The sequence below is a fragment of the Rhinoderma darwinii genome, chromosome 7 (assembly GCF_050947455.1).
Source record: "Rhinoderma darwinii isolate aRhiDar2 chromosome 7, aRhiDar2.hap1, whole genome shotgun sequence".
NCBI classification, from domain to species: domain Eukaryota; kingdom Metazoa; phylum Chordata; class Amphibia; order Anura; family Rhinodermatidae; genus Rhinoderma; species Rhinoderma darwinii.
The window spans coordinates 141,216,035-141,228,806 of NC_134693.1; positions in this window are offsets into that span (position 1 = coordinate 141,216,035).

Below are 12,772 nucleotides of genomic sequence, written 5' to 3' on the forward strand. Positions count from 1 at the left end.
GAAGTCAGAAAGTTAAAAGTGAAATTACAAGACCGCAAAAGGAGCGCGGCTCACATCACATCAGCTCCGGTCGTGAAGGCTCCATCAAAGGGCATCTGACGGCTTCACCATTATTTCCTATCCATTATCATTGCCTTTTTTGGTTACGAATAAGTCATAGGTCAATTGGCGCCATGGCATTCATCCTATGCATCAAAGGTGACCCTGGAGATGAGGCAACCAAAGGTGACCCTGGAGATGAGGCAATCAAAGGTGACCCTGGAGATGAGGCAATCAAAGGTGACCCTGGAGATGAGGCAAAGTTTCCGAGGTCATACAGGCTTGGCAGATAGAGGTTTTTGGAACATACACTGCTCAAAAGAGATACTTTGTTATAGTTAAAGTTATTTCCCCTGGATTTATGATGAACAAACCCACATTTAGAAGTCAATGTATCAATGGAGTCAATTTATCCAGGTTGCGTTTTTCGTCAGAAGAACATAGGTCACCATGGTGCTCCTCTGGTTATTGAAAACTAACCTTGGAGATAAAGGAAAGGTCTTCTAGGTCAATCAGCATCACATAGCCTAAAAGTGGTCCAATCTTAAGGTTATTATAGACAATTCAACATTTTTAGAAACCTTCTAAGGCTGACAGTTCTATAAGACATAGGTCTTTGGCACCATAAAAGAGGATTCTAGAGGTTAAAAAAAAGTAGAATATAAAGCAGTTATAAAAGTCTCAGAATTAAAAAGTGTCCAATCTTATGGTTATTATAGACAACGCAACATTTTCTTTTTTTGGCTTATAGAATGGTGATCAGTTGGGACTATAGTGATCACTGTAACAGCCGCATTCGCAGACCGCTGACCCCTTTCATCCTGCCGACATCTTCCTCCCCGAAGATGCCAGCACATGCGGCCGTCCTGTCCTGCCGTGACCACTAGGGTGCGCATACGAGCTAATTTCTAGCCTTAAAGGGCCAGCATGAACACATGTTAAGAATTAACTAATTACTCCGAGATCACCCTGGACTATAAGAAGGGCCCTGCCCCTTTGCTCATTGCCTGCGCATTGTTGTGTTTTCCTATGTTAGTCTTGCAAATGGCCCCTTAGTGTTCCTGTTGTAAATCCGTGCCCTGCTACCTATATCCTGTGCTAATTGTTCCTGTCCCTTAGACCTGTTGGAGTCGAGTTGTGACACTAGTTCCGCCTGCTGTATTACACCACGTCTGGGGTCTGCTGTCAAGGTCCCATCTTTGCCTAGCCATTGCTACTGTCTGAACCACTACAAGTACGCTTGTGCTTAAACTATTTACACATTTACTTGGTACTCTGTTGACCAGCTGCTATCCTGCTACAGCGGTACGGCCCAGTGGCACTGGCGTAGCTATAGGGGTCGCAGCTGTCGCAATTGCGACCGGGCCCCGAAGCCAGGGGGGCCCACGGCCCCCCGCACCACATCAATAAAAAGTTACTATAGTAACTCGGGCCGCGGATCGCAGCGGAGGTCCTGACGTCAAGCGCTGTGCGCAGCGCATGACGTCACAGCGCTACGCCGCCGCGCACAGCACCGAGACTACAGAACTCCCGCCGCGGCCGAAGAGGAAGGTAAGGTTAGCCCTGACTGGCGGGGTCTGACTCCCGGGACCCGCCAATCAGCTGTTTTGAAGGGGCCGCAGCACTCGTACGAGAGCTGCTCCCCTTCATTCCTGTCACTTCATTCCGGTCACACTGTGAATCGGTGTCGGCGATTCACAGTGTGAGCGAGTAGTGAAATGAAGGGGAAGCAGCTCTCGTACGAGTGCTGCGGCCCCTTCAAAACAGCTGATTTGCGGGTCCCGGGTGACACATCAGCTATTGGTGGCCTATCCTGTGGATAGGCCATCAATGTTTAGGGACTGCACAACCCCTAAGCCTACGATGTATCAGGCTTAGGGGCCCATGAGACAGGATCACAGATTGTGTGATCCTGTCTGCTGGGCCCTGTATCTAAGCCAATCACATGGTAGGCTTAGATACATGGCCCATGCGTGATCCTGTCTGCTGGGCCCTGTATCTAAGCCAATCACATGGTAGGCTTAGATACATGGCCCATGCGTGATCCTGTCTGCTGGGCCCTATATCTAAGCCTACCACACTGTAGGTTTAGATACAGGGCCCCAGCACACAGTAGGCTTAGATACAGGGTCCCACAGACAGTATCACACATGGGCCCTGTATCTAAGCCTTAGGGTATGTGCACAGACACTAATTACGTCCGTAATTGACGGACGTATTTCGGCCGCAAGTACCGGACCGAACAGAGTGCAGGGAGCCGGGCTCCTAGCATTATAGTTATGTACGATGCTAGGAGTCCCTGCCTCGCTGCAGGACAACTGTCCCGTACTGTAATCATGTTTTCAGTACGGGACAGTTGTCCGGCAGCGAGGCAGGGACTCCTAGCGTCGTACATAAGTATGATGCTAGGAGCCCGGCTCCCTGCACTCTGTTCGGTCCGGTACTTGCGGCCAAAATACGTCCGTCAATTACGGACGTAATTAGTGTGTGTGCACATACCCTAACACATGTGTTACTAATAATTTTTTGTGTGTTTTCTTACAGGTTCGGTCGTTGAACTATGGCGGATTCCAGGACTACTTCGATGACAGCTTTTTTTTTATTAATAAAATGGTTAATGAGGGTTGTGTGGGTTTTTTTTTTATTTCAATAAAATATTTTTTCTATGTCTTTGTGGTTTTTTTTTTTAAACTATATTACTACCGCCTTAGTAATGGCCGCCGGCTGATTGACAGCATCCATTGCTAAGGCGGGGCTTAGTGTTAGCCGATGCAGAGGCTACACTAACCCCCTTTATTACCCCGGTACCCACCGCCACCAGGGGTGCTGGGAAGAGCCGGGTACGATCCAGTACCTGACTATCTGTAGTGATGGTCGGCCACTGGGGTGGCCGCAGGCTGGTATTATCAGGAGGGGAAAGGCCAAAAACAGTGGCCCTTCCCATCCTGGTAATGCTGCCTGCTGCTGCTTTATTGTATCTGGCTGGTTATGAAAATGGGGGGGACCCCACGTCATTTAAAAAAAAATGAAATAAAAAATAATTGGAAAGAACGATGTCGGGTCCCCCCCAATTTTCATAACCAGCCAGATACAACACAGCAGCAGCAGGCAGCATTACAAGGGTGGGAAGGGCCACTGGTTTTGGCCTTCCCCAGCCTAATACTACCAGCCTGCGGCCACCCCGGTGCCTGCCCGTCAGTACAGATGGTCGGGTACTGGTTTGTACCCGGCTCTTCCCAGTACCCCTGGTGGCGGTGGGTACCGGGGTAATAATGGGGGTTAGTGTAGCCTCTGCACCGGCTAACATTAAGCCCCGCCTTAGTAATGGAGATTGTCAATCAGCCAGCGGCCATTACTAAGGCGGTGATAATAAAGTTTAAAAAGATACAAGCACATAGAAAAAATATTTTATTGAAATAAAAAAACACAACCCTCATTAACCATTTTATTGAGAATAAAAAAAACGCCGTCATTGAAGTCCTCGTATCCGAAGTCCAACAACCGAACCTGTAAAAAAACCACAAACACACAAAAATAATCTGTAACACATAAAGAAGCAAAATTATTATTCTTACCTATCCTGGGTCCAGCGCTGGAGCCGCAATGTCAGCGAGCTGGGCCCTGTATCTAATCCGATCATGTGTGATACAGTCTGCTGAGCTGTGCATCTAATCCAATCATGTATGATACTGTCTGCTGGGCCCTATATCTAATCCGATCATGTGTGATACTGTCTGCTGAGCCACTGTATCTAATCCTATCATGTGTGATACTGTCTGCTGAGCCACTGTATCTAATCCTATCATGTGTGGTACTGTCTGCTGAGCCACTGTATCTAATCCTATCATGTGTGATACTGTCTGCTGAGCCACTGTATCTAATCCTATCATGTGTGGTACTGTCTGCTGAGCCACTGTATCTAATCCTATCATGTGTGGTACTGTCTGCTGAGCCACTGTATCTAATCCTATCATGTGTGATACTGTCTGCTGAGCCACTGTATCTAATCCTATCATGTGTGGTACTGTCTGCTGAGCCACTGTATCTAATCCTATCATGTGTGATACTGTCTGCTGAGCCACTGTATCTAATCCTATCATGTGTGGTACTGTCTGCTGAGCCACTGTATCTAATCCTATCATGTGTCGTACTGTCTGCTGAGCCACTGTATCTAATCCTATCATGTGTGATACTGTCTGCTGGGCCACTGTATCTAATCCTATCATGTGTGATACTGTCTGCTGGGCCACTGTATCTAATCCTATCATGTGTGATACTGTCTGCTGAGCTGTGTATCTAATCCTATCATGTGTGATACTGCCTTCTGAGCCACTGTATCTAATCCTATCATGTGTGATACTGTCTGCTGAGCCACTGTATCTAATCCTATCCATAGTTTATAGGGTCGTAGTGCTATAGATATGCTATGCTGTCTCATATACACACTTTTTTGGGGGGCGGACACATATGTATTGGGGCTATTTCCCTATGTTCACACGGCAGCGTCTGTTACGGCTGAAATTACTGTGCTGTTTTCAGGAGAAAACAGCACCGTAATTTCAGCCGTAATGGCATGTGCAGGCGTCTTTTGCTGCGTCCATTACGGAAGTAATTGAAGCTGGTTTTCCATGGAGTCCATGGAAAACGGCTCCATTTACGTCTGAAGAAGTGACAGGCACTTTTTTACGCGCCGCCTTTTGACAGCGGCGCGTAAAAAAAAATCACAGTCGGCACAGAACATCGTAAGACCCATTCAAATGAATGGGCAGATGTTTTCCGGCGCTTTTGAGCCGCATTTTCGGACGTAATTCAATGCTAAAACGCCCGAATTACGTCCGTAAATAGTGTGTGTGAACCCAGCCTTAGTGACGCCCCGGCTGCTAGTGCTGCATTGTTGAGTCACTTAGGAGACCCAGCGATGCAGCTGAAAGCGGACCGTCGGCCATGAGAAGTTTGCGGGGGGGGGGGGCCCAGTAAGAATTTTTGCATCGGGGCCCATGAGCCTCTAGCTACGCCCCTGCCCAGTGGGTCCACATGCTCACAGTTCATGACACTCACTACAGATTAATAATTTCCTGCAATTTGTTTCGGGTCTGATTCTATTGAAATGGCCATCAGATTCGATTCTGTATGAATGAATTTGTTGTGAATTGAAAGTGCCCCGATTGCCATAAAAAGTAGTGCATGACACTCTAAACTAATATTAATAAAGATTTGTGAATGATGAGATGAAGATTGGTGATTCACACATTAATATAAGAATTGTATAGTTGCAGCAGCACTCACTCACAGCAATGGCTGCCTGTCTAACTAACACGCTGTCTCTGACTGACTCCCTATTAAATTAATGTAAATCTAACCATCTATTCTCTTTCCACTATAAAACACAGTCACTGACACAAATCCACTATCTACCTGTATTCTGTGTTTTACTATCTCACACTCTCTGTCTGACATCCTCTCTCTCCTATCTGAATTCCCACAAAGCAGTAGCATTTCCTTATTGGGCTGTTTATTATATGATTGTCATCCCCTGAATCATCATTACTCAAACCTATACCCCTTATGAGTGGCTGTGAAAGGAAGACTGCCTGCAAGGCATTATGGGAACCCCCCCCATCGCCGTCCGAGCTCATATGATCCTTCCTCTCTGTCTACTTCTGATCTGTAAAATGACATTTGCCATTTTGAGTGATTTTCAAGGAACAAATACCAAAAGTTTCAGGTTTGCGAAGATCGAGAAATATTTGGGGGATTTGTAACGAATTTGATTAGTGTGGAATCAATTTTCTCATCTCTAGTACTCACCCTATCCCTGAAAGCTAGACCTCGAGATAAAGGTCGTTTAGATGAAAAAGGCCATAACATGCAAAGGTTTCCAGAAGACACAAAACCGAAATGTAATCTAATGCTATGCGAAGTATAAACAATGCAACAATTTCACTTAATTCACAATGAACAAGCCAAAAATGCCTCCTCCAAAGCCTAAATATATGTGGTTTTTTTTGTGGTTTAATATTATAGCAAGTCTAAAGATGGTTGTGGATATTAGAAATGTTGTCTAACCCATCTTTAAGCCAACAGTTATCAACCATGCAATACCTCAAACTATAACACTGCCCCGTATATGTAAAAGAATATAACTACTATAATACTGCCCACTATATACAAGAATATAACTACCATAATACTGCCCCTATATACAAGAATATAACTACTATAATACTGCCCCCTATATACAAGACTATAACTACTATAATACTGCTCCTATATACAAGAATATAACTACTATAATACTGCCCCAATGTACAAGAATATAACTACTATAATACTGCTCCTATATACAAGAATATAACTACTATAATACTGCCGCCTATAAACAAGAATATAACTACTATAATACTGCTCCTATATACAAGAATATAACTACTATAATACTGCTCCCTATATACAAGAATATAACTACTATAATACTGCCTCCTATATACAAGAATATAACTACTATAATACTGCCTCCTATATACAAGAATATAACTACTATAATACTGCCCCCTGTATACAAGAATATAACTACTATAATACTGCTCCTATATACAAGAATATAACTACTATAATACTGCCCCCTATATTCAAGAATATAACTACTATAATACTGCTCCTATATACAAGAATATAACTACTATAATACTGCCCCATATATACAAGAATATAACTACTGTAATACTGCCCCTATATACAAGAATATAACTACTATAATACTGCCCCCTATATACAAGAATATAACTACTATAATACTGCCCCCTATGCACAAGAATATAACTACTATAATACTGCCCCCTATATACAAGACTATAACTACTATAATACTGCTCCCTATATACAAGAATATAACTACTATAATACTGCCTCCTATATACAAGAATATAACTACTATAATACTGCCCCCTGTATACAAGAATATAACTACTATAATACTGCCACTATATACAAGAATATAACTACTATAATACTGCCCCTATATACAAGAATATAACTACTATAATACTGCCCCCTATATACAAGACTATAACTACTATAATACTGCTCCCTATATACAAGAATATAACTACTATAATACTGCCTCCTATATACAAGAATATAACTACTATAATACTGCCCCCTGTATACAAGAATATAACTACTATAATACTGCTCCTATATACAAGAATATAACTACTATAATACTGCCCCTATATACAAGAATATAACTACTATAATACTGCTCCTACATACAAGAATATAACTACTATAATACTGCCCCTATATACAAGAATATAACTACTATAATACTGCCCCCTATATACAAGACTATAACTACTATAATACTGCTCCCTATATACAAGAATATAACTACTATAATACTGCCCCTATATACAAGAATATAACTACTATAATACTGCTCCTATATACAAGAATATAACTACTATAATACTGCCCCTATATACAAGAATATAACTACTATAATACTGCTCCTATATACAAGAATATAACTACTATAATACTGCTCCTATATACAAGAATATAACTACTATGATACTGCCTCCTATGTACAAGAATATAACTACTATAATACTGCCCATATATACAAGAATATAACTACTATAATACTGCCCCCTATATACAAGAATATAACTACTACAATACTGCTCCTATATACAAGAATATAACTACTATAATACTGTCACTATATACAAGAATATAAGTACTATAATACTGCTCCCTATATACAAGAATATAACTACTATAATACTGCTCCCTATATACAAGAATATAACTACTATAATACTGCCACTATATACAAGAATATAACTACTATAATACTGCCCATATATACAAGAATATAACTACTATAATACTGCTCCTATATACAAGAATATAACTACTATAATACTGCTCCTATATACAAGACTATAACTACTATAATACTGCTCCTATATACAAGAATATAACTACTATAATACTGCCCATATATACAAGAATATAACTACTATAATACTGCTCCTATATACAAGAATATAACTACTATAATACTGCCCCCTATATACAAGAATATAACTACTATAATACTGCGCCCTATATACAAGAATATAACTACTATAATACTGCCCTCTATATACAAGGAATATAATTACTATTACACTGCTCCTATATACAAGAATATAACTACTATAATACTGCTCCCTATATACAAGAATATAACTACTATAATACTGCTCCCTATATACAAGAATATAACTACTATAATACTGCTCCTATATACAAGAATATAACTACTATAATACTGCCACTATATACAAGAATATAACTACTATAATACTGCTCCTATATACAAGAATATAACTACTATAATACTGCTCCCTATATACAAGAATATAACTACTATAATACTGCCACTATATACAAGAATATAACTACTATAATACTGCCCATATATACAAGAATATAACTACTATAATACTGCTCCTATATACAAGAATATAACTACTATAATACTGCCCCCTATATACAAGAATATAACTACTATAATACTGCTCCCTATATACAAGAATATAACTACTATAATACTGCCCCCTATATACAAGAATATAACTACTATAATACTGCCCTCTATATACAAGAATATAACTACTATAACACTGCTCCTATATACAAGAATATAACTACTATAATACTGCCCCCTATATACAAGAATATAAATACTATAATACTGCCCCCTATATACAAGAATATAACTACTATAATACCGCCCCTATATACAATAATATAACTATTATAATACTGCTCCTATATACAAGAATATAACTACTATAATACTGCCCCTATATACAAGAATATAACTACTATAATACTGCCCCTATATACAAGAATATAACTACTATAATACTGCCCCCTATATACAAGAATATAACTCCTATAATACTGCTCCTATATACAAGAATATAACTACTATAATACTGCCCCCTATATACAAGAATATAACTACTATAATACTGCCCCCTATGTACAAGAATATAACTACTATAATACTGCTCCTATATACAAGAATATAACTACTATAATACTGCCTCCTATATACAAGAATATAACTACTATAATACTGCCCCTATGTACAAGAATATAACTACTATAATACTGCTCCTATATACAAGAATATAACTACTATAATACTGCCCCCTATATACAAGAATATAACTACTATAATACTGCTCCCTATATACAAGAATATAACTACTATAATACTGCCCCCTATATACAAGAATATAACTACTATAATACTGCCCTCTATATACAAGGAATATAACTACTATAACACTGCTCCTATACACAAGAATATAACTACTATAATACTGCCCCCTATATACAAGAATATAAATACTATAATACTGCCCCCTATATACAAGAATATAACTACTATAATACCGCCCCTATATACAATAATATAACTATTATAATACTGCTCCTATATACAAGAATATAACTACTATAATACTGCCCCTATATACAAGAATATAACTACTATAATACTGCCCCTATATACAAGAATATAACTACTATAATACTGCCCCCTATATACAAGAATATAACTACTATAATACTGCTCCTATATACAAGAATATAACTACTATAATACTGCCCCCTATATACAAGAATATAACTACTATAATACTGCCCCCTATGTACAAGAATATAACTACTATAATACTGCTCCTATATACAAGAATATAACTACTATAATACTGCCTCCTATATACAAGAATATAACTACTATAATACTGCCCCTATGTACAAGAATATAACTACTATAATACTGCTCCTATATACAAGAATATAACTACTATAATACTGCTCCTATATACAAGAATATAACTACTATAATACTGCTCCCTATATACAAGAATATAACTACTATAATACTGCCCCTATATACAAGAATATAACTACTATAATACTGCTCCTATATACAGGAATATAACTACTATAATACTGCCCCTATGTACAAGAATATAACTACTATACTTCTGCCCCTATATACAAGAATATAACTACTATAAGGCTGGGTTCACACGTGGCGGAATTTCACTTAAATTCCGCTGCGGACACTCCGCAGCGTTAATCCGCAGCGGAGCCGTTTCTGCATTGACTTCCACTTCTATTTAGAAGTGTTCGTTTAGACGAGGCGTAAAATTCCGCTGCGGAGCATAGGCTGCGGAGCGGAATTTGGTGTCCGCAGCATGCTCTGGCTGTTGCGGAGCAGTGGCGGACTCATGGCGGAATTTCTCCATTGACTTCAATGGAGATTCTAATTTCCGCAATGAAGTCCGCAGCTGTCATGCACATGTTATGTGTGCTGCGGATCCGTCTTGCTTTTTTAACTTGACATTTCTTCATTCTGGCTGGACCTATGTATTTCTAGGTCTACAGCCAGACTGAGGAAGTCAATGGGGCTCCCGTAATGACGGGAGCGTTGCTAGGAGACGTCAGTAAATAGTCACTGTCCAGGGTGCTGAAAGAGTTAAGCGATCGGCAGTAACTGTTTCTGCACCCTGGACAGTGACTACCGATCCCAATATACATCTATCTGTAAAAAAAAATGAAGTCCATACTTACCGAGAACTCCCTGCTTCTGTCTCCAGTCCGGCCTCCCAGGATGACGTTTCAGTCTAAGTGACGGCTGCAGCCAATCACAGGCTAATAACAGGCTGCAGCGGTCACATGGACTGCCGCGTCATCCAGGGAGGTCGGGCTGGATGCCGAAAGAGGGACGCGTCACCAAGACAACGGCCGGTAAGTATGAATTTCTTTGACTTTCACTAGGGAAAGTGCTGTCCCTTCTCTCTATCCTGCACTGATAGGGAGAAGGGAAGCACTTTTCCCGCAGTCCGCAGCAGCTAGTCCGCATCAATTTACTGCACATTTTGTGCAGATCCGCAGCAGAATCTGCAACGCAGATTCTGTGCGGCATTGATGCGGACAGTTGCGGAGGAAATCCGCCACGTGTGGTCATGCCCTAATACTGCCCCTTTATAAGATATATTGGGGTTGGGGCAGGTTGGCTTGTATCATTATCTTGCTTAGTATATCACTTTCTCTTGTTGGTCTCCTCTATTACAGTCGGGCACATGTATCAGTCATGAGGGTTTGAACTTTCCTTCCTCCTTTTCGGATAATCTATTTGGGTGAAGCTGTTACTTTAGTCTAATAAGAATTTCTGGGTTCCTGAGTCTCTTATGAGAATGATTTCTTCCGCAGCCTTGGGCTGGTGATAAAGTGAAGACGAGTCCGGGCTGCCCTTATTTCGGTGGTCTCTGAAGAGGAGTCGGTTATCATGCATGACCTGCCTAGGTAGAGTCGTGTGTTAACCTTAAACCATACTATCCCCCACCCCCATTTAGTAACGACACATGACACCGAGGTTGGATGTGAAATGGCCACAGCAGCCGTTTATTAATTTCACAGTTTTATAAAAACAATTTAAATCCGAAACATTCGGATAACTAGTTAGGAATCCACCAGAGAATTCCTCCTAATAATTCACATGACCCAACATGGGTCAGAATCATAAATAACAATTAAACGTTAACATTAACCCGAGCAGAGGAAGTCCTTGAAGCCCCTTCAGATGTTCCTTTCAAGAACACACCGAATTAGCCATCTGCAAACCACTAATTACCTCCAGCCGTAAACCAGCTCGGAAGCACCGTTCACCTCTGCAGATGGCTCCAACCACTAGAAGTCCACTTCAAGGGGATAACACCCGTTGAAGCCCTCAAGTGATATACCGACCACTAGAAGTCCACTTCAAAGGGATAACACCCGATGAAGCCTTCAAGTGACATACCTTCTACCAGAAGACCACTTCAAAGGGATAACACCCGATGAAGTCTTCAACCATGTACCTTTTTTGGGGGACGCATACCCCCGATGCGACCCCCCCACCATTTTGTACTGACTGGCCTCAAGGACTCCCCCCGCCAGCTGCCATGACAACAGAACCTACTCCGGAAAAAAGAAAAACATGTTAAATAAACACACAAAATAAAACACAACGCTCATATACGGACGTACAGAAGACCTAAGGAGTAACAAAACAAGGGTGGGAGGGTGGGAGCTTTGCTTCTTGTGTATTACTCCTCCCGCTGCTTCCGGCTCAATGCCGAGAAACAGCGGGAAGCGCAGTAACGGCCCCCCCGTCCCCCCTAGCTCCTCCCCGTCCCTCCTTCAGCTCCTTCACCTTTCCCTCACCTCTTAACATTAACCCTTTCCCTACCAGGACGGTCATGTCGGCTTCCCTCAAGCCTGCAGCTGCGTCCAGCCTCTTCTTGACCTGCCTAGGTAGAGTCGTGTGTTAACCTTAAACCATACTATCCCCCACCCCCATTTAGTAACGACACATGACACCGAGGTTGGATGTGAAATGGCCACAGCAGCCGTTTATTAATTTCACAGTTTTATAAAAACAATTTAAATCCGAAACATTCGGATAACTAGTTAGGAATCCACCAGAGAATTCCTCCTAATAATTCACATGACCCAACATGGGTCAGAATCATAAATAACAATTAAACGTTAACATTAACCCGAGCAGAGGAAGTCCTTGAAGCCCCTTCAGATGTTCCTTTCAAGAACACACCGAATTAGCCATCTGCAAACCACTAATTACCTCCAGCCGTAAACCAGCTCGGAAGCACCGTTC